At 42.4% G+C, this 22,338-nt stretch overlaps 1 protein-coding gene across 2 annotated transcripts in view; it reads right to left on the bottom strand.

Annotated features, from left to right (window-relative positions):
• LOC149314618 (tetraspanin-18) overlaps window positions 1-22,338 on the bottom strand; it is a 256,903-nt gene that overhangs the window by 116,146 nt on the left and 118,419 nt on the right. Inside the window, exon 3 of one of the 2 annotated variants that reach the window (XM_089521494.1) lies at window positions 3,062-3,176. The exons of the other annotated variant lie outside the window; for it this stretch is intronic. The gene's annotated coding sequence lies outside the window, so the exon portion shown is untranslated. The remainder of the gene's footprint in view (window positions 1-3,061; window positions 3,177-22,338) is intronic. 2 annotated transcript variants of the gene reach the window in all.

The following is a 22,338-nucleotide window of genomic DNA, read 5'->3' as shown; positions in this document are numbered from 1 at the left end:
TAAACCTACTTAATCTGGACTACTAACACCAAAGTGTTCAATAATAAAGATTAAGTTAATGGAAGATGATATACATGTACTTTAATAAAAAATAGAATACGAATTAATTTTTCCCTAGTAACTTTTGTTAGCAAAACACCTAAACTGAAACCAGCCTGAGATCATTTGTGAGGCACTTTGGATGGAGTGTAAGAATATAATGGTCTACATCCTTGTTAGTGCCAACTAAAGGAGACTAATCAACAGGATTTCAGCCAATATATACTATACTACAGTTAACCCTCCATATCCACAGATTCAACCACCACAGTTTGAAAATATTCAAAAGATTCTAAAGAGCAAACCTTGATTCTTTCCATTTTACATAAGGGATACTGTTTTACTATGCCATTGTACATAATGGGACTTGAGCATCCATGGATTTTGGTATCCATGAGGGTTCCTGGAACCAAGGGCTACACAAAGTTTCAGTTCAAAGGAAATTCCCTCTCTTGGAATGATTCACTGATGCTAGAGGGAGCTGATGAATCCCTGACACTGAGGAATCACACCAGGCTTTCACACACACGCACACTTCCTCAATGATCCAGCAACATTTTACCAGCGCTTCTGACCTGGTGTGAAAATCTTCATAGATAATTAGACATTTCCCTGCCCTCAGGCTTACAATCTAAAAATACATGACACAAAAGAAGAAGGGAATAGCAGGGGGAAGGGGAATAAATCCAGTGGTTCTTCTCTCCCTCTGAGGCCTGAACCAGAGACTTACATACATGGTTGGTGTTCAAAGTAAAGCTAAAGGTGATTATTTTGGTGGAGATCAAATAATCAAATGCTATTTGATTTCAGAATGCTCTCCTCACCTCATATAACAAATTTTAAGGGTTCCTTCTTGGTCATCTGAAATTTTATTCTGTGACATTTCTAGCAAAATCCATTACCACCTTAGAGGATGATTCAGTAGGATCTAATGCAAGGAGATGGAACCATTCTAAGAGCTTTATCACACTAGCGAGATCCCGGGATCCAGGATTTTAAACCAGAGTTAAATTAAATTCGAATTTACACAGAACCCGCAAATTTGGGAAGTTTATCACACCGAATTGCTGCTACAGTGAAATAATGCGAAGTTAAACCGAAGTTAAGGCAGAGAAAAAGCTGCCATTTTTCTACGGTTTAACTTCGGTTTAACTTCACGTTATTTCATGTTAACAGCGATGTCGTGTGATAAACTTTGGGCATTTCCATGTTTTCTCTAATTTAACTCTTGTTTAAATCCCGTTTTCCCATGGGATCTCGCTAGTGTGATAAACTCCTAAGTGTTGATAGACTTGTCAGCAACTCATCTGAGCCATATAGCCAATGCTGGCATATAGCAGAGTATAACTGCTGGCAAATTCAGAAACGTGGTTCACAGCCCTCAGTAGAGATAACAGCAACTGGATGTCTTCCAGGAACTGAAGGGATGCAGGAATCTCCGGGGACTCTTAGCAGCCGATGCCAGGCTTCAGCTGATTAACGACCAGACAAGCCAAGTCTCCCGAAGTGCTATCTTTATTTACAGAGTGCTATCCAAATCACCAACGCTATAATACAGATCACACGAATACCAACTCCTACTACAACCCACGAGTAATTACTGGAAGCCTTTGAGTTTATATAGCCTTCAGACCATGTGGTCTCCCAAACTCAATCACTTCCTGTCCCACACTCTAAAGTGTCCTCCTGTGCAATCCAAACACATATTTCATCATCCAGGTTTAGTGCACGCAGGCACCAGAGTGTCCTTGAGCCTATGAGCAGCAGCTGTGTGTAACCAGCCTTGTCCTTCCCAGTGCTGGATGCTCGTGGTCAGACACACACACATCTAAGCATTTTCCAGTGTGCTGACTTTAACCCTTTGACAAGACTACACCTCCTACTGTCACTAGCCACTACCCATACTGGCTGAGGCTTATGGCAGCTAGACTCTGACAGCATCTGAAAGGCTACTGTCACACTGCAGCTCCCATCAATGCTATCCTATCAAAATTCCCTATGCCTATCTGAATATGTCCTCCTGTGTTGGCTCATATTTCTGTTACCAGCTACCTCTTTCACAAAGCACCCTCTAAGACATATTTGCCTTAGATGAGAATACAAACAGGCACAGATGTATTTGGAGCAATCTCAAAACATGCATGCACAACAATCTTGAACAGTAAACTGCTTTCCATTAAAAGTGAAAATGAAAGGAATGAAGTTTGACTCCTTCATCAGAAGTGAAGCTGCTTCAGGGTATCCAGTGAGAGAAAATCAGGAAAAAAATGCTTTTGTTTAGTATCTGGTGATATGGTCCTTCCTCCAAAGACCTTTGCTATACTCACGTATTAGGCCAGCCTACAGTTTTAACACTGAAAGCATTATTTATAAGAACACATATGTAAGCATCAGATTGCTGAACCACTCTTCCTCTTTTAGTAAAAAATGTGTTAACATTTCCACACTGGGAACAAAATACTATAATTATCTACGGAAGAAGTGCTCAGGGAAGGAAACAATGGGAAAAAACAATGAAGAAATAATGTAGGCATTATTTTTTCATTGTAGGAGCTCTAAAAGGCATACATTCATATACACAGTCATCTTCATACCTACTCATCCATTCTCTGTCTCCCTTCCTCTCATTCTCTTAACCTTTTTTCTTTCTCCCATTCCCTCCACAGTGACCATATAACATGAAGACTTTGAGGAGTTGCTCCTCCCAGGCTCTGTTGCTACACAGCAAGTTTTTCAGGGAAGGGGTCTAAAGAAATCTGGGCAATACACAGGCAGATAAGCTACTGTCATGCATTAGGTGATAGTAATTTAGTCTGAATGGCTACCATTCTTTTTTTTTTTTTTTACAGTAATCACCACATTATATTATTTGCGGTAGAACATGCAGAAGAGGGAAAAGCCTTTCAAATGAAAGTGTACTTTAAATAATACAGCCTGCTAATGCATTATCACAGTGGAAACTTGACAGACTACCAGACTTAAGCCCAGATGTAGAAGCATGAGCTGAGCTACCATCCCTTACCTTTGTTTTATGTGATGGGCAATGCAGGTTTTCAGTTCAGTATTTGTTCTCTTCCAATACATAAGCTGAAGCAGTGCTACAACAGCAACCTACAGGCTCTTATGTATTTATTTCCCTGTGCAGAACAAGTAGGGAAAGGGTGAAGAGGGAGAGAAAAACACAGCAGAATTTTATTTATTTATTTATTTATTTATTTATTTATTTATTTATTTATTTCCCTCCCTCCCTCCCTCCCTCCCTCCCTATAGTTGAAGATCTCAGGGCAGTTTACAATAAAATCAATTTAAAACAATAAATATTAACAATAATTTTAAAAGACTAAAATATATTAAATAGCTTATCAATTTAAAACTAGTTAAAACCATTTTTAAAAATATAACCATAAGCCATGCACAGGCTGGATAGGATGAGACCTGAAGGCTTTAAATTTTGACTTTGCACTGAAATGCTCCCAGTTTTGGCACCAATCGGGCCTCTGGGGAGAGGCAATTCCACAAATGGGATGTCACAACTGTGAAGGTCCTCTCCCACATCCTCCTGCAATGTATTTCCCCCTACTGGTGGGATGCAAAGGAGGGACCCTCTAATAAAACTTAATTCTCAGGCAGAATTAGAGAATTAGAAGCCAACATAAAACTGACAGAAAGTACACTTTGGCCCCTATTGCTGTCCAAAGAAACAAGGTTTTACCAACACATTTTAATGGGAAACAAGCTGCTTTAGAAATAATTGAGTAAAAGACTGGATTTACACATTTGAATAAAAATAAATATAAATTGTTGACTTTCCCATTTTGAAATGCATATATAACTCCTAAAATGAATACATATGCTGCCTAATTGCAACAATGATTAAAGCACACTGATTTGCAATGAACTGAGTTTATATACAATGAACATACTAAAAAAATATTAGTAATTCGGTCCACATAAACTATACAATTACATCTGCAAGAGGCAAGTTTCTATTTTTCTTTCACTTTATTCATACAAGAAACCAGGCTAGTTCTATTCAAGATTGTTTACATGAAGACTATGGGGCTGTACGCATGGGCCCATATTCCCCCTGGTCTGGCATTGTCCTGTAAGGCAAATAGCCTCAGGCTGGGATCAGCCAGCTGGAGGCTGATCCAGCAGTTCCAGTTGGACCCCAGCTCAAAAGGCCCTTAGTGCAGTCTTTTTTAACTGGCTGTTTTTAACAGGCTGCATGGCGAAATGCTCCTTTACCTGCCACTGCCACCACATTTCCTCTGAAAGCCTCAGCCATGGCCTGTGACATTGGAATGGGGTGCCTGGCCATGTGGATGAAATTGTGGTGGAGGCTTTCAGAGGGAATGCAGTGGCGGCAGCACATAAGGGGGCATGCAGTGATGGCAACTCCACAGAATGGCAGAAGGTGGGCATGTGGACACCCACCCATCGCTGTGCCTACTTGGGGGCAGGAATGAGCAGGAAACATGGGTGAGATACCATGGGCTGGCCTCTATTATCCTGCCTGTGCTTACAGGCCTTAGGTCCAATGCATAGTTATCTCAAATTCAGTCCTAGTGAATAGATATCATGATCTAAGCATTTAGATGAAAGAGGTGAGAGTAAGAAGCTCCTTCAAAAGAGTAATCAGCCACTGTGAAATGCATCCTTCATACAAAAACCCCAGTCCTCACATAACATATTACAAGCTTTGTGGATAGAAAAACACAAGATGATGCACTGGCAGGGCAAGAAAAATGTGAATATCTTCAGACGATGCCCCTGAGTACCTCTCTAATAAAATCTTGGGATTAATACACAATGAAAAGTTAATGCCTTTCTGGAATTGCAAACACATTGAGTGTGTTTCATGAGCCCAGAATATACAGTGGGCCCTTGATATCCACTGGAGTTTGGTTCCAGGACCCACCTTGAATACCAAAATTTGTGGATGCTCAAGTCCCATTAAACAGAACAGAATAGTAAAATAGTGTACCTTATATAAACTGGCAAAATCAAGCCTTGCTTTTTGGAATTTAAATATTTTAAAAATATTTTCAAGCCGTGGATGCTTGAATCTGTGGATAAAAAATCCATGGATATGGTGGGTATTAATACCAATTTGAAGAGAGGTAGGAACAAACAACATTGATAACTACGGCTATGGATAAATACAAATTCTTTCCGATTTGGGAGGGAGGGGGAATGAGTGACAGTAGACATTTTTCTTTTCATCAAAGAAGGAACAATGCTTTTTACATAAAATTGTCCATAGCCTATGGCTCTTTTAGCTGATGCACTATTGCAATTAGGGTCACTAATGGAATGTCTGTGCAGTGAAAGCAGGCACTAAGAGGAAGATGTTCATACTATGTACCTTCTATTGTATGCTAGCTGAGTAAAATTAGAAAAGGTGACATTTTGTAATTTTTAATGCTGGTCAGTCAGCCATCCTAGCCTCTTGCTCAGTCAGCCTTGCATGGAAATGGAGCTGTTAAGCAAAGGTTCTTGACCAAACCAGGGACATCCAGTTTAATAACAACAAATTGACCATGCTTGTGTAGTTAAAAAAAACCCTCAAACTTTTGCTGATACAGTACATCCATGAAGTTTTCTTCAGTATGGGGGTGGGAGCAGAGACTGTTGTTGTCTCCCAATATTGTGACAATGTTGAGAAGGTCATTTGATACCATTGTGCTTTGTTCTGCTTATCCATTCTATTTTTCTTTTCAATACATGGGATTCAGAGAGAACATTTCTCATTCTAGTGTGTTTAATAGCACCCTCTTCACCTGTTCTTTACATGACACAGGCTTGGTATATACCTCAGATTCTGTCCGGAGCGGCGGCTGCGTTTTTTCCTCTGCCTGGAAGCCGCAACTGCCAAACTGTGCAGCTTCCTTGTGGAGAAAAAAAAACCCCACAAAAAGCAGATTCTTTTAAAGCTGCAGGGACAGCACAAGTGCGCCACTGACGCACTGGTTATGAAAGCTCCGCATGGCAATGTGCGGATGCCACACAGTGCTTAACAATGGCAGCACCCATGTATACAGGGTGCCGCCATTGTTACGTAAGCGCCGCACTGTACTAGGGTTAGGGACCGTGCGGTTGCTGTATGGTCCCTTAATGCTAGTATGGATTCAGCACGGCACTTTAGCGCCATATGTACCACACCTCAGTCATGATGTTCAAGGCCATATTGACCAACAAGCTAAGCATAGCAAGATGAATGAGTAAGAAGGAATAAATTCTGGATGCATCTTTACAAGGAAAGGGCAATAGAATGGAGTGAGACAAATGTTAAATTTGAAGTTAAGTCATGAACAGCACTAAATAAATGTAAATGAATGAGGATTTGGCTTATTTTACAATGACCACATTTTAAATCTAAGTAAACAAAATGGATCTATAAAATACAACTATAGACATTGCACTAATAATTAGTGACTGCTTGGACAGGCACTGAGATAGATTCACCAGCAATAATTTTAGTTCCTAAAGTAGTGCATTTTAAGGAAACAGAACACTCAGGATTGATGTATATTTATTTACAGAAGCAGTTTACTAGGTTGGTGAAAGAGCAGGACACACACTGACAGGTCTAATGGAAATCCAAACAGCAAGAAAACAATTCCAAGTTGCAGAGGAAAGGATGAGAGATTTCAGTAAAAGAAGGCAAGATTTAGCAAAATATACCTGCTGCTGAGGAATATTTATGTGGTCTGAAAAATTTGGGTTTAGTAAGACTATATGGGGCAGGGACAGCAGGTGAAGATATATAATTTTTTTTTACAAAATAAATAGATACCTTTACCTATTTCACAGGCACTGAATAAAAATAATTAATAAGCCAGCTAAATAGGCAACTTCTATAGCACTTCAACAGCCCAAATGAGGTACTGCAGCCCAATAGTGGTTTCACTTCCAGGAATAAGATTTAGAGTTTGTATACAACTCCTCTTGCCTTCTCTGCTTTTCTCCACATTATCACCATCATTTCCTGATTCACAGTTATCAAAGCAAAGCCCACTCACAGTAGATCCTTCTTATGAGTAATGCATGTAGGCTTCAGATAGAAGTCGTGCCATCAGGCACCTTGTGGATTCTACACATTCTTCCTTGTCCATGCATGGATGCCTGAGGTGGAAATGCTTTGCATATGGAAGCTCCCTTGATTTGTGGAATCCAGATAAGGCAAAGTTCTAGGACAAAGTATCTTCTGTTTGTGAAGGTCTATTTCCTTCCTTCAAATGTTCATCCTCAAGCGTGAGTGGTGAAAATGGAAAGAACTACAGTCTTTCAAAGCTCAGAGTTACACACCACTGGGAAAGGGCAAAAGACAGAACCCTACAAAGGTGATTGAAGCTTCTGAGAGTTGCATCCCAAAACATCTGGCCAAAGATTTCCCACTTCTGTTCTACCCCCTTCACATATCATTCATGTATAAAGGCCAAACAGTGTTGAAGGGACTGTGAAGTTATGTCTTTTGTGTCTTTTGTCCTCCTCCCAATGCTGTAAAATTCCAAACAACAAAGAAAGTACAGCAACTGTTATATGGCTTCAGGTAGGGTTGCCATAATGGAGGGCCTCGAAACCGGGACAAATGTAGGACAAGGTTTGAAAATGTAGGACATTTTTTTTTTAATTTCCTGGCTAGGAAATTTTAAAAAAAAAGTCCTAGATTTTTAAACCTTGTCCTCCTCCTCCTCCTCCCGGCCTGGGAGGGAGCCTAGGCCGGCTCCCAGGCCGAGAAGGGCGGGGGGAAGCCTGGCATCGCGGCGATCGCCACGGTGCCAGGCTTCCTCCTCCTCCTCCCGGCCTGAGAGGGAGCCTAGGCCGGCTCCAGGCCGAGAAGGGCGGGGGGAAGCCTGGCATCGCGGCGATCGCCGCGGTGCCAGGCTTCCTCCTCCTCCTCCCGGCCTGAGAGGGAGCCTAGGCCGGCTCCCAGGCCGAGAAGGGCGGGGGGAAGCCTGGCATCGCGGCGATCGCCGCGGTGCCAGGCTTCCTCCTCCTCTTCCCGGCCTGAGAGGGAGCCTAGGCCGGCTCCCAGGCCGAGAAGGGCGGGGGGAAGCCTGGCATCGCGGCGATTGCCACGGTGCCAGGCTTCCTCCTCCTCCTCCCGGCCTGAGAGGAAGCCTAGGCCGGCTCCCAGGCCGGGAAAGAGGCGGAGGCTGCTCCTCATCGCGGCGATCGCCGCAAGGGGAAGCGGCCTGCTCCTCCTCCCGGCCTGGGAGGAAGCCTCAGCAGGCTCCCAGGCCGGGAAAGAGGCAGGGGCCGCTCCTCATCGCGGCGATCGCCGCGGTGGGAAGCGGCCTCCTCCTCCTCCCCGGCCTTGCGGAGGCCTTGGAGGACCCCGTGGTCGGAGCTCCGACCGCGGAGCCGCCTCGAAGGCCTCGCTGGGGCCCGGGAGGGAGCGTCTCCGCAGCTGGAGCTCCAACCGCGGAGAGCCTTCCCAGGCCTCAGCAAGGCCTTGGAGCCGCCGCGGGGCCTGAGGTGGCCGCGGTGGGCGGGGCCGTCCCGGTTTGGGTGCCAAACCGGACCGGGACCGGGTTGGCCCCTCCCAAACCGGGATTGTCCCGCCCCCGGCGGGATATGGCAACCCTAGCTTCAGGCTTGTTAAGCAGAAGGGCCCATACACAGTCTTGCCTCATATGACAATTAACCACAGTACCAGCAATTCTCCATCAGCAGGCTGAAAGACACAAAAAGGTATTTTCAAACACAGCAACAGCATTTATACCCTGAGGCCTTCACATCCTTGATATAAAGCTCAGGAAAGTCTCTTGAACACAAATCAAAAATAGCTCTTGTCCATAAAAGGATATCTTCTTTGAGAGAGAAAGCAGATAATTAAGTACCGTATTTTCCAGCATATAAGACGACTGGGCATATAAGACGACCCCCAACCTTTCCAGTTAAAATACAGAGTTTGGGATATACTTGCCGTATAAGACTACCCCTCTTTCAACGCACACCAAATAAAATTTTTAAAAACATATGATTTGATTTCAGTATGGTAATTTTAATTCAGATGCTTATGACATGCACTTACTTAGCAGGAAAACTTGTATACAAAGCCTGCTTGGATTGGTCAGCTCTCCCTGCCTGCCCAGCCCTCCCTGTCTCCAAGACTATCAGAGCAGTAGTGCAAACACGGCTCTTTTTTCCATACCACATAGCCATTTTTTAGCTCCCCCCACCATATGCGGCGACCGCAGATTCTCCAGTCCAGCTCGGAGGTTTCAGCACCTGCCCTATAAGACGATACCTGGTGTATAAGACGACCCCTGATTTTTGAGAAGATTTTCTTGGGTTAAAAAGTAGTCTTATACGCCAGAAAATACAGTAGTTAAAATCTCACAGGCTTCCTGAATAGTTCAGGAGTTATCTATCAGGATGGAATGAGAAATAAAGCAAGCCTCACATAGGAATTTAACTGCTTCATATCAACTTCACCTGCCCAAGCAATTCCAAAATTAGGATCTGTATAAAGTCACAATCTCCATTCCATGGTTGTTAAAGCATATAAACTACGAGGCAAAACTGGCTAAAATCATCTCTTTTTATTCCCAAGAGTTCGAATAGCTCTGAACCTCAAGTACAGGATGCAAGAGCTAACTTAATAAAAATGGACCCAGCTTTAAAGACCAACTTATTTCACTAGGAAAACACATGCGGTTCAAAGAAAACCATAGATAACACTTGACTATCTGAATCTGTTTCCCGTCCATGTTTCATAAATTTTGTTGTTATTTTTAGCTGCCCTTGAGTCATCACCAACTCATGGAGACACTGTGATGAGCCATCTCCAAGAATCTCACCCTCTACTTCCCTGCTTAGGTTCTGCAGGCTCAGGCCCATGGTGTCCCTGATTGAGTCTAGCTATCTGGCTTGTGGTCTTCCTCTCTTTCTGCAGGTGTCCATTTTTCCCAGCAACATTGTTTTTTCTAACGAATTTTTCCTTCACATGGTGTGTCCAAAATACAACAACCTCAATTTAGTCATCCTGGCTTCCAGGGTAAGTTTAGGCTTTACCTGTTTTGGGATCCATTTGTTTGTCTTTTCGGCTGTCCATGGTAATCTCAGCACTCTTCTTAAATGCATCTCAAGTTGATTATCTTTCTTTTCTAAAACTTTTAGCTTTTGGGAAAATGTAAATTTCTGAGGACACCATACAAAATTCATATTCCCTTCTCTGGGTTATTATTTTATTACTGTTTTTTATTTCTCCTTCCCCAACCCCATTCTTAGGCCTCTGTCTCACAAAGGCATGCAGATTTTAAATGACAATTAAAAATGTGTTGTTTTGCAATTCTACACTGTAATAATGGCTACATCATAGCAACATAAAAACAGTAAGGAAGGAAATGAGGATTGAATTATGTGGCATCCTGTGCCATACTTGTGTTGCAACTGACAGTGGAGCCACACTATCAAGCTCTCCTGGAACCGGCAGGACTCTTAACCTTACTATAACATAGACATGCAGGGAAATAGTACAGCATGATCCAAAAGACTGTTTCAGCTGTAATGGCTGTCCGAAAAGACATATTTCCAAGCCCTCAGACACTTAGCAGCTCTACTCCAGGGACATATCCAAGTTTGTTCCAAACCCTGATTATACAGCCATTCAACTGAGATAGTCCTTGAATAATGTGCACACACATTATTCAAAAACTATCTCATCACCATGAGCCCTATTTAGCTATTTACTTGAGTGTGCTAAGACTAAAACTGAGTAGGGAGGATGTCAGCCACACTTATTTCATCCCTGCATGCAAACATGAGAAATTTCAAAAGTTTACTCACAAGTGGGTGAGATTACTAGAATTTCTGTGCATCTTTCGTCTTTTTTGTACTTTGGACAAATTGTGCAGAAACTACCATTTTTGACAAAATACAGTGTACTTTGTATGGTTTCTACAAAGAAGTTTTTGGTGCAAATAATTCTCTCTCTCTCTCTCTCTCTCTCTCTCTCTCTCTCTCTCTCTCTTTTTGTTGTGAAAAATGTCCCAAATTATGATAAATCTTGTGGTAGTTAGCCACTTTCCTCAGGGAGTGTTCTGATGGGCTCAGACATCCTTTCTGATGGAGGACAAGAGATTTTGTTAGTATTTTTCACATTCATAGATCACAGATACTGGCACTACATCATCATGTGTGCAAGCTCTAATATGCACATATCAGTCCCTGACCTCCCCATGGCTGAACATGGAAGTATGAAGAGAGGACCAGTAGAAGTCTCGTTATATCTGGGAATCCTGTTTGATTAAATTACCCAGTTGTACAAAACTCTGCTCATGTATGTAGACAGAATTCTCCTTTAGACCCTGAAGCAAAGTCAGGGACTAAAGGAATGGGAAATAACAATTACAGGGGCTCAGGAAGACAGAGACAACCTCATCTACTTATTCAGTTTTAGCCCTTACATGCAAGCAAAAGCCTGGACAAGCCATTGAAAAACATGGGATGAATACTAGACAATACTCTTTCTCTTTTTAAATCGATGTGAGGGAGGTCTAATTGATAGATTTACCATATATATAGGGATGCCATAACCCGGTGGCCGCCGGGAAAAACCCGCTTTGGGGGGCCCTCCCGGTCCCGGTGCGGTTTGGCCCCCAGCCATGCCTTGGTCCTGGTTCGGGGCCCGCTCCTGCGGCCATTGCCGCTGCCACTAATGCGGCTGGCCGCGGCACCAACCTACCTCCTTCTGCTCTTCCTGGAGTGGTGGGGGACCATGGGCAGCGCCAACCCACCTCCTCCTCCAGCTCCGCCTTCCTCCTCCTCCTCAGCAGCAGTCGCGCCGCCGCCACCGCCGCGCCTCTTGCACCAAGCCCAGGGCTTTCCTGCCCGCACGCGCAGGGGGCTCTCAAGCAGGAGCTCGTCCCCTGCTTTGGCCAGCCGGCCAATGGCCAGCTGGCCAAAGGGGACGGGCTCCTCGGTGCGCGCTGCCCGGGCCTCAGCAAGGGCCAGCGGCCGCGCGCATGCCTGCCCCACTTCCCTCCGCGCACGCACGCCTGCCCTGCTTCCCTCCACACACGCACCTGCCCCGCTTCTCTCCGCGCGCGCGCACCTGCCCTGCTTCCCTCCGTGCATGCGCGCCTGCCCCACTTCTCTCTGCGCGCACGCACCTGCCCCGCTTCCCTCCGCGTGCGCGCGCCAGCCTGAGGAAAAGGAGGAGGAGGGGGGAGCAGGAGGAGAAGAAGGAGGAGGGAGGAGCCGGAGGAAGAGTGCCTTGAAGGGCAGAATAGGGGCAGAGGAGGAGGAGGAGGAGGAGGAGGAGGAAAGCCATTAGGTCTGCCTTGGTTTTTTTGGTTTTTTAAATAATTTTTAAAAAATATAAAATACTTATTTTATTTTATTTTATTAATTTTTTTATTATTTCTTGGTTTTATTTTATTAATTTTTATTATTTCTTGTTTTTTATTTTATTGATTTTTATTATTTCTTGTTTTTACTTTATTGATATTTATTATTTCTTGTTTTTATTTTATTAATTTTTATTATTATTTTTATTTTTTTTTCATTATTTTTATTATTAAATATATACACCCCTGTCTCATTTTTTATTTATTTTTTCATTATTTTTATTATTAAATATATACACCCCTGTCTTGATTTTTATTTATTTTTTCATTATTTTTATTATTAAATATATACACCCCTGTCTTGATTTTTATTTTTTTGTCTAGAAATAATGCCAAAATGTCCTCCATTTTGATCATGCCTTAGAAACATGCATTTAGATTAACATTTTTTTAAAAACCATCAATTTTTTCGTGTGTCCTCCATTTTTATAAAAAGCGTCCTACATTTGAAGATGTTGTCCTACATTTGTCCTACATTTGTCCCGGTTTGGAGGTCCTGGCTTATGGCAACCCTACATATATACTCAACTATAGGTCAACCTCATGTATAAATTGAGGTCAACTTTTGGGGCCAAAATTTAGGATTTTTTATGACCCATGGATAAGTCAAGGGTAGGGTTGCCATAAGTCAGGACCTCCAAACTGGGACAAATATAGGACACGTGTAGGACAAAATTTTCAAATGTAGGGCAATTTTTTTTTAAATGGAGGACACACGAAAAAATGGCTGTTTTTTTAAAAAATGTTAATATAAATGCATGTTTCTTAGGCATGATCAAAATGGAGGACATTTGGGCATTATTCCTAGACAGATGGCACAAATGTACTTCCCTTTCTGGCCAAACCATCCCCCTCCCCATCCCAAAACACAGGACAGCACATTTGGGCATTGAACATGGCTTTACTTAACATGGTAATCTCTTGCATATTTCAGAGGCTTATTGCATAACCAAACTCTTTGGGTTTCACACTGAACATGGGTTCACATAGCTATGCATACTGAATATCTCAAGGTGGTTTAACAAGAAGTGATTTGCCCTTGGTTTCATGTGTCTCGCACCAACTATACTTCTCAGAAGTGTGTACTTGGTCAAGGGACTTTGGTTTTTCTTTACTGCACATGAGTTTGTAAAAATCACCTCAGAGGCTTGCTGATATCAATACCACCACCACCAACCATCATCATCATCACCAGTATCATTGTTAAAGCAAACCTGTACAAATGGAATGGAAATCCTCCTCCTCCTCCATCCTTCCTCCTCTCCTTCATCCTCCTTCATCCTTCCTCCTCTCCTTCCTCCTCCTTCATCCTTCCTCCTCCCCCTCTTCTTCCTCCTTCATCCCTCCTCCTTTTCTTCCTCCTCCTCTTCTTCCTCCTTCATTCCTCCTTCCTCCCTCCTCCTCTCCTTCCTCCTCCTTCATCCTTCCTCCTCCCCCTCTTCTTCCTCCTTCATCCCTCCTCCTTTTCTTCCTCCTCCTCTTCTTCCTCCTTCATCCCTCCTTCCTCCCTCCTCCTCTCCTTCCTCCTCCTCCATCCTTCCTCCTCCTCCGCCGCCGCCGCGGCGCGCTCCCCCTCTGCGCACTCCAGTGGCAGAGGCAGGCGGCCACCTCCGCCTCCTCCGCCTTTGTAGCCCCGCGTGCAAGCAGGGGCGAGTGCGCGCTGCCGCCAGCCAGCCAGGGCCAAGACAAGCGCCCAGCGCGCGAGGCGGAGGCGGAAGAGGAGGTGGGTGGCTGCTGCCTGCCTGCTTCCGGTGCGCGGATGGGGAGTGCACCAAGGCAGGTGGAGGCAGAGGAGGAGGAGGGGCCTACCTGGGCGCTCCCCATCCGCGCACCGGAAGCAGGCAGGCAGCAGCCACCCACCTCCTCTTCCGCCTCGCGCGCTGGGTGCTTGTCTTGGCCCTGGCTGGCCGGCGGCAGCGCGCACTCGCCCCTGCTTGCGCGCGGGGCTAGAAAGGCGGAGGAGGCGGAGGCAGTAAATGGCCAGCCGGCTGCATGAGCAGCCGCGGCCATACAGGGAGCGCGCGGGGGCAGAGGAGGCAGCGGAGGAGGAGGAGGTGGGTGGCTGCGGGCGGGGCAGTCCCCCCTTTTGCCTGGAAACCGGACCGGGACTGGGCCAGGACCCCCAAAAGCGGGATTGCCCCGCCTACAGGCGGGATATGGCATCCCTAGTCAAGGGTCATACTTAAGTAGGGAGCCCAGCTGGGGAGAGGATGCAGGACGATCAATTGCCTTTCCCAGCCTCTTTCCAGCTGGGCTTTCCCCCAGGGAGGGTGCCCAGCTTGGGAGAAGCTGCAAGGCGGTCGATTGCCTTTCCCAGCCTCTGCCCAGTTGGGCTTTCCCCTGTGGTGGGAGCCCAGCTTGGGAGAGGCTGTAGGCAATCAAACACCTTTCCCAGCCTCTTCCCAACTGGGCTTTCCCTAGGGGAGGGAGCCCAGCTTGGCAGAGGCTGCAGGGTGATCGGTCGCCTTTCCCATCCTCTCCCCAGCTGGACTGTCCCTTATAGAGGCAGCCCACCTGGGGAGAGGCTTGGGCCCTACTATAATTACCCATGTATAAGTCAACTCAGTTTTTGAGGTCAATTTTTGACCCAAATTTCTCAGCTTATACATGAGTATATATGGTAAGTTACTTCCCAGTGGAATACAGGACATCTCTGTGGCAGAAATAAGAAATCAATCTAGAGCTTCAAAAAAGCAATGATTCATACAAAAATTATGCCACTTCATAACTGAACCAGAATAAAGTTTGGGAGCCTTACTTTTATTTTTTCTTCACTGGATTTCCCAGCTATTGGCCATGGTGGCTAGGCACTGTGCAAGTTGCAGTTGCCACACCACAAATGAACTTTTCCAAGCTCTGCTCTGTCTTCCCTTTGTCTCCTTCATGCCATGGCAGAATTTTTCTATGAATATATTTCTTCTTTAGAGCTCTAGATTCCTGTGGGGCTTAAGAATTTGTTTACATATTTAGGACCCAATACAATTCATAGCTGGTGCTATTGCCAGTGAGTGATCATCCTGTAATGAAGGGATAGAACAGGAATTAGTTCAAACAGTTCCTCTATAATGGACAACTTAGTGAATCTTCTTCCCTGGCTCTTTTTTCCCATTCTATTGCCCTGTGTTTCCTTCAGAATTTCTGTTAGACATGCATCACAGTCTATATAATTAATCAGAAAGGCTCAAAAGTCCAATCACAAGTTCTTTGAAAAGGGCAGATATGAAAGATTCCAATCTTCCAGGCAGATTCTCCCCAGAGAATCCATTTTTTTCCACGTGTCACATCAACAAGACTGTGTATGACAAGCATTTATAATATCTAGTACAGAGCTTGATATACTTAATTGCAGGTCATTAATGATGACCTGACCAATTAAAATGGTGTTGTGGCACATGTCTTCCTGAAGCAGATGTTTCATATATTACCTGCATGTTATCAATCAACACAGTTAATACTCCTACCATACGAGATAATTATTTTGCAATTACACTGAAACAAATGGTATTTCTTGCAAAAGGTTCCACTAATTATCCAGGTTTGCCAAAGGGTAGGAATAATAGGATATTTTTTTCCCTCATTTGCTTACTCTCATTAATCCTCACACCCTCCTGCGCCCAAAGGTGGGAAAGAGGAGGAAAGAAATTGACAGCACTTCCCAAGTGACAGCATAATTCTAGGAGAAGAGGCAGGTTCGACAAGTTTCTGCATCACTAATTGCAAACTTCCAAATCATTTTGCATCATCGTCTTCCAAACCAGCATTGTGCCTACTTCCACGTTGTGTTTCAATCTGAAATTGTACAGATTGCACAAAGAGTTGTCTGCACAGGAACTATTTTTTTTTCTTAGAGGCCATTCCCCTTTGCTTGCCTGTGAAGCCAAGACATTTACCTTATTATAATATCCATGGAAGCTTTAACACAAGGAAACAAAAGTTGGCTCAGTTTTTGAAGCTATTTTGTTCTGTTACTTTTATAATGGAAGGGAAAGAAAATGTTAAAGAAAATGTTTCTTCCAAGTAGGAACTTGGTTAGTATATACTTCTTTGTTAAATTGGCTTACTTTTCTTCCAGCATCCTTCCCCTCTCCATGTTTTGATTATTTGTAAATATACAGTATATAACTTTAGATTGATTAACTGGCTCACTAGGTAAAAGGCATGAGGTCTATATCGGTGGCAGCAGCAGCAGCAGCAGCAACTGTTTAATCAGCAAATTGTTGCCTGCTCCTTTTTCTTCTATTCTCTTGGTGGGGAGGGAATTCTGATATGGTGGGCCCAAAAGAACCCCCAATCTGTTTTTGCAGCCCTTAGTCACTCTAGAAACACCAGGCTGCCCTCTATACTGTTTTATGCAAAAGTAAATATATCCTCCTAGAAGACCCCAAAAATGGTAATTCAGCATTTATAGAGAATGAAGTGCCCTATTTAATAGTCATATTGCTGAATATTAAAAAAAATTACTTGCTTTTTTCAGTTGGGAAACAGTTTGGAAAAAGAACCTGTGTTTTACTATGTGTAATGATCTATTAGCATTATAAATTATTATAAAGTGTTTTTAGGTGGTACTTGACCCCAACTAGACTTGCAAAAATAGGTAAACATAATAATTCAAACTGCTGGAAGTGTAAACAGAAGGGTGGTTCTTTATATCATGTTTGGTGGCGGTGTAACAGTGTTAAAAAGTTCTGGAAACAGATGCATAAAAATATAGTGCTCACATTAAAAAAAGAATATACCATTGAATCCCGAATTATTTTTGCTAAATATAACAGATGCAATATCTGATAATTTAGTGCAAGACAAGTTGAGCGTCTTACTGTACATGATAACAACTGCTAGAGTGTTGTATGCCAAATATTGGAGATCCCCAACTATTCCAACATCAGAGGAATGGAGTGTGAAATTAATTGAATTAGCTATATTAGATAGGATTTCTATGTCAAGAAATGAAAGATCCGGACAGAAATATGATGAAAAGTGGAAGAGGGTTTTTGAAATATGGGAAAATAAGAGTAAGAGATAAAGTGTTACATAATGGAGATTGCAAGACTGTATGTTTGTTTGTTTTCCATAATTTGATTTGGTTTTAAATACTGTTGTGTAAATATAAACATATGCGGGGCGGGGGGGAACCAAAGTGAATACATGAAAGCAGGTGCCCTAATAAATTTGCTAATCTTCAAGTGGCCCAAGGCGGGGGAAGCTCTGCACTGGGCCCCACAACAAACTCCAACTCCCAGAATTCCATAGCCTTGAGCCAGGGCAGTTAAAGCAGTACCAAATCAGGTTATTTCTCCAGTGTGGATGCAGCCCAAGAGGGGCTTCTAACCAGGAGTTCTAACCAGGCTCTGGAACTGGGAAACTGGTGGAACCTGACAATAGAATTCAGACTCCCAGCTATCCAGAACATCAAGGACTTCAAATCCCATCTGATCTGTGTTTAAGATTAGGATAAAGTACCAGTCAGTGACATTTGGATCTTTTGATTTCTTGTCCTAGTTTGGCTGAAACGATTTTACTCTATAACTCATACTTTTTGTCTGTGCCTGGAGGACAAGTGGTCCTTCAGGTAAGTGATCTCCTTTTTCTGTAGAATTCACTTATTTAGAATAAAGCTTTTCTTTAAGGTTAAAAAAACCCTTGCTTTTCAAAACCAGGGGTAAACTTCGAGCCAATTTGCTTGCACATTTGTTTTTGTTTGTTCTGTTCATTTTAGTATTTTTGGCACAATATGCCACCCCCCAGTTCAAAAAATGTGGGCCCTCAAATTTTTGCAGTTTTCCTCTCTTTCTTAGAGCAACAGTCCTTGACCATAAGGCTGAGCAGAGAAACTCTCATATTCAGGACACCTCTTTCTATGAAATGTCTGTATATAGCTGTTCAATATTCTTTGCTTGTCTATTTCCTTCTCCTCTCCCTCTCTCTACTAGCCCATCTTCTCTCAAATCTCACAAAGCAGCCTGTGTTATTTAGAATGTAAGACCATAACATTTCTACTAAATCATCATCATCATCATCCTGTCTTTTTCTGAAAATTGGGACTCACCTATTATTATTAAGATTAACTTAAATGTCACAAATGTAAGCAAAAATTAAATTCAGTTAAATAAAGAGTGTCTTTAGGCATGGAGATAGCATGGTGTAATAGTTTGAGTGTTGGACTTTGGAGACCAGGGTTCAAATTCTCACTCAGTCATGGAAACTCACTGGGTGACTATGGGCAAGTCCACTCTCTCAGTCTCAGAGGAAGGCAAAGGCAAAACTTTGAAAAGGATCAAGAACATTTTCCCCCTACTTTTTAATGCATCCTCCTTTATTTAAATTGTGACTGAATTTTTATTGTCAGGTTTTAATGCTATGTATATATCGTGTTGTTATTTTTGATTATTGTATTTTGTATTCTTTGTTGTGCACCGCTTTGATCAGTTTTGGAAAAGCAGTATATAAATAAATTTTATTATTATTATTATTATTATTATTATTTTAAAAACAGAATTTATCAAAATAAAGAACAACTCTCAACCTGTCTCACATAAAAGAATTATTCACCTTTGAAATGTAATCAGTGTGAACGAATGTAGGTCATGATGTTACTGTCTATTCCTCTCAACTATCCACACACAACTTTCAAACTGGACTCTGCCCATGCTACCCATCTCCAACTCAAGTTGTGTGCCCCTTCAGTACTCAGAGGAAAGACAGGTGATCATCACTGAGATTAACAATCAGGGGAAAAAGGGGAAACAGCAATAGCAAGTACATTTCTATACCGCTTCTCAGTGCATTTAAGCACTCCCTAAGCGGTTTACAAAGTGTAAGCTAATTGCCCCCAACAATCTGGGTACTCATTTTAGCAACCTTGGAAGGATGCAAGCCTGAGTCGAGCTTGAGCCCTTTTGCTGATATTGAACCTGCAACCTTATGGTTTGTGAGTGAGTGGCTGCAGTACAGGCATTTAACCACTGCGCCACCAGGGCTCCTTGTACTCATCTCTCCTGCTTCACTACACATAGCCAAGCCCAATGATTCTCTCTTGGGGATGGAAGAAAAAGAGAAATTCTTCCCTCAACTAAGGGACAGTGAGTTTACCTGGTTCCACAAAGGGCTGGAACCTGGGTCACAGGAGGTAGGGCTGTATACAAAACCTTCAACTTCAACTCTGACTCTTCTATTTTTCTATTGTCCAACTCTGACTCCTTCATTTTTGGATTTTTAAAAAATTAATAACAACCAATTTACTACATTAAATTGGTAAAACATTTCATCACTGTCATGTGAATCATCAGGCTACCTAGACTGATAGAACATAAAATATATTTATTTTATTAAATTTTCGGGAAAAGGCAATTTTCCTGAATTCCTATTACAATAAACATAGAAACGTGCAGCATAATAGGCTTTTAATATTATAAGTTTTTATTCTGAAGTCAGAGTTGATAGATTTCTACCACCTCAAACTGCACACAGAATTATTTCCAACTCTGATGCTATGACTCCAGTTCCACAGCCCTGTGAAAGGGGAAAGAGTTCTATTTCTCCTAGATTAGAGGATTGTGAGTAGGTGAATAAGAGGGATAGAAATAATGTCCTGACATACATTTGTTGAGTGTTAATTAGCTCTTGTGGTTTGCCACCAACTACCAGTTGTAAGCAATATAAGAAATATAACTCAGTACTGAATTTAAGTAGCAGATCCTCTAGGATTCAATAGAGTAAGGAAGATGAGGGAGCTGCATAACATGGGTAGTGTCCACATGCAACCACACTTGCAAAAGGATCAGGAAGCAAAATTCCTTCCAAAGTATCTTGGGCTGCTAACCAATGCACACTTTCTTGTGAATAAGCTACATTGAACACAAGTGTGAGCAGTATTTCTCTTTTCTGTTTCTCTTAGCTCCTGTTTTTCTTATTATTTGTGATTCCATCATTGGATAGCTTTTCTTATTAACTGCCTTCAAGTTGGCCATGACTTAAAGCAACCCTTTATATAAAGCATCTCCAAAATTCCCTGTCCCCCACTGCACTGATTAGGTACTGTAAATTCAGGTCCATGACCTCCTTGATTAAGTCTGTTCATCTGCTACCAAGTCTTCCTTTCTTTCTGCTGCTTCTACCTTCCCTAGCATTATTGTCTTTACTAATGAGTCATGCCTTCTCATGATGTGGCCAAAGTATGACAACATCAGTTTCATCATATTTGGTTCCAGGGAGCATTCTGGCTTTGCACAGCTGACAAAAGAAATGGCATAAGGTTTCTTCTCATGCAATCATGGGGACCAATTTTTCTCTAAAAGGTTGAGTTGTTGTTGGTGGCTGAAGCTACATTTGGAACCTGGGCTCAAAAAGCAACTGCCACTTAAATATCTAAGAAGAGTGTTTACTTTAGCAGAGCTTTAAATTTCCCACCCTCTGTAGAACTAAGTGCAATTTCAACATCTTAGCAGAATCCTTTACATAAATATCCAAACTAAATGTTTGCTGTTTCAGTAGCTGGTCAGGTAGAGAAGTTAAAAATGAACTGGTATGCAAGGTTTCTACCCTTTAATTCCTTTTCTGGAATGCAAAGTTTAGTCCACAGAGTTTGCTTTCCTGGGTTTACAGAATATATCGCCCAGATATATATTATGTAAACAGTCTCTCGTTTCAGCCACACAAAGGGTCTCCTTAAAATGTAATTATTTCACTTGAAAAATAAAGCAAGAATAATAATTTTGAAAGACTTAACAATGATATTTGAAGAAAAGCTAACCAACCACAAGTGAGCCTAAAGGCCCTGGAAGGTACTTACGGAAAGGACTAAAGAGACCTGTTCAGTTATCCTCTCAAAATTAAGAGTCAAAGCTTGTGAAATTCCCTTTCAGTCCCTTGGATGCAATCTATACTTTTGTGACCACAATAAACACAGCTATTGCATATTGTGTATCTTGGCCTTTTCATCAAGTTCCAAACATCCAGGACTTGGCTTACTGCCATCACAACAGAGTTCACAGCTTCAAACTAATGAATTTTGTGGTCAGTACATAAAATGAGAATGCCAAGTGGAAAGGGAAATCATTTCCTAAGGCACCACATAAAATAAATATCCCTCTGTTATTCCACTTCCAAACCTCAACTATATCAATCATTCTACTACACCTATTTACATGTTAACTATTCTACTCTGCTTTCCCCAATGGTAGTTTTCTTGTGTGGGTCTGACATGCTTTCTATTTTGAATGCTAACAAGGCAACACTTTACAATACTGTCTGTTTTTGTTCTACTACCAACCAATACTAAACTCTGCATGAGGCTCTTATTTCTAATTGAGTAAATCTGTGTTCCCCACTCAAAACAAAATGTTAATTTTCAAATCAGCTTGGTGCTAAAATCTGGGAATTTCTGAGAGTTATACAGTTGTTCCTAACAAACTATATTCTGCATTTCATGAAGAGCCAACAGTGGGACATCAAACGGGATGAATTTCTCCTAAATTTGAATGAAAAGAAAGTGGGGCCAAAACGCATTCACTTAAAGTCACTAGTTTCGTGCAATTATGTGAATATGCATTGCATTCGAACTGGCTCCCCATTGCCCGAAAATTGCATGCCATTGCCTGAATTTGTGTGTGGCAGTCTATCACACAATAACGTGAAACCACATGATTGCGTTCAGATTGACTTCCCATTGCCCAAATTTGTGTGTAGTGGGTTATCACACAATAACATTAAACCCCATGATTGCATTCAGATTGCCATCAGATTATACTTCCAATTCCCCTTGTCTGATAAACTCCATGGTCTACTTTGGGCTTTAGTCCAAACTTAAAAGCAGCTAGCTAAGAATATATCTGGACTATATATTCTGTAAACCCTGGAAAACAAACTCTGAGGACGAAGAAACTGAATCTTATCCCCAAAATAGTTTCAGGATCTTAGACATCTCCTTCAGCCTAAAACT

Source organism: Sceloporus occidentalis, unplaced genomic scaffold (genome assembly GCF_023333645.1).
Source record: "Sceloporus occidentalis isolate IW3139 unplaced genomic scaffold, rSceOcc1.0.p SCAF_4, whole genome shotgun sequence".
NCBI lineage: Eukaryota > Metazoa > Chordata > Lepidosauria > Squamata > Phrynosomatidae > Sceloporus > Sceloporus occidentalis.
This window is presented reverse-complemented; position numbering and strand designations above follow the sequence as displayed.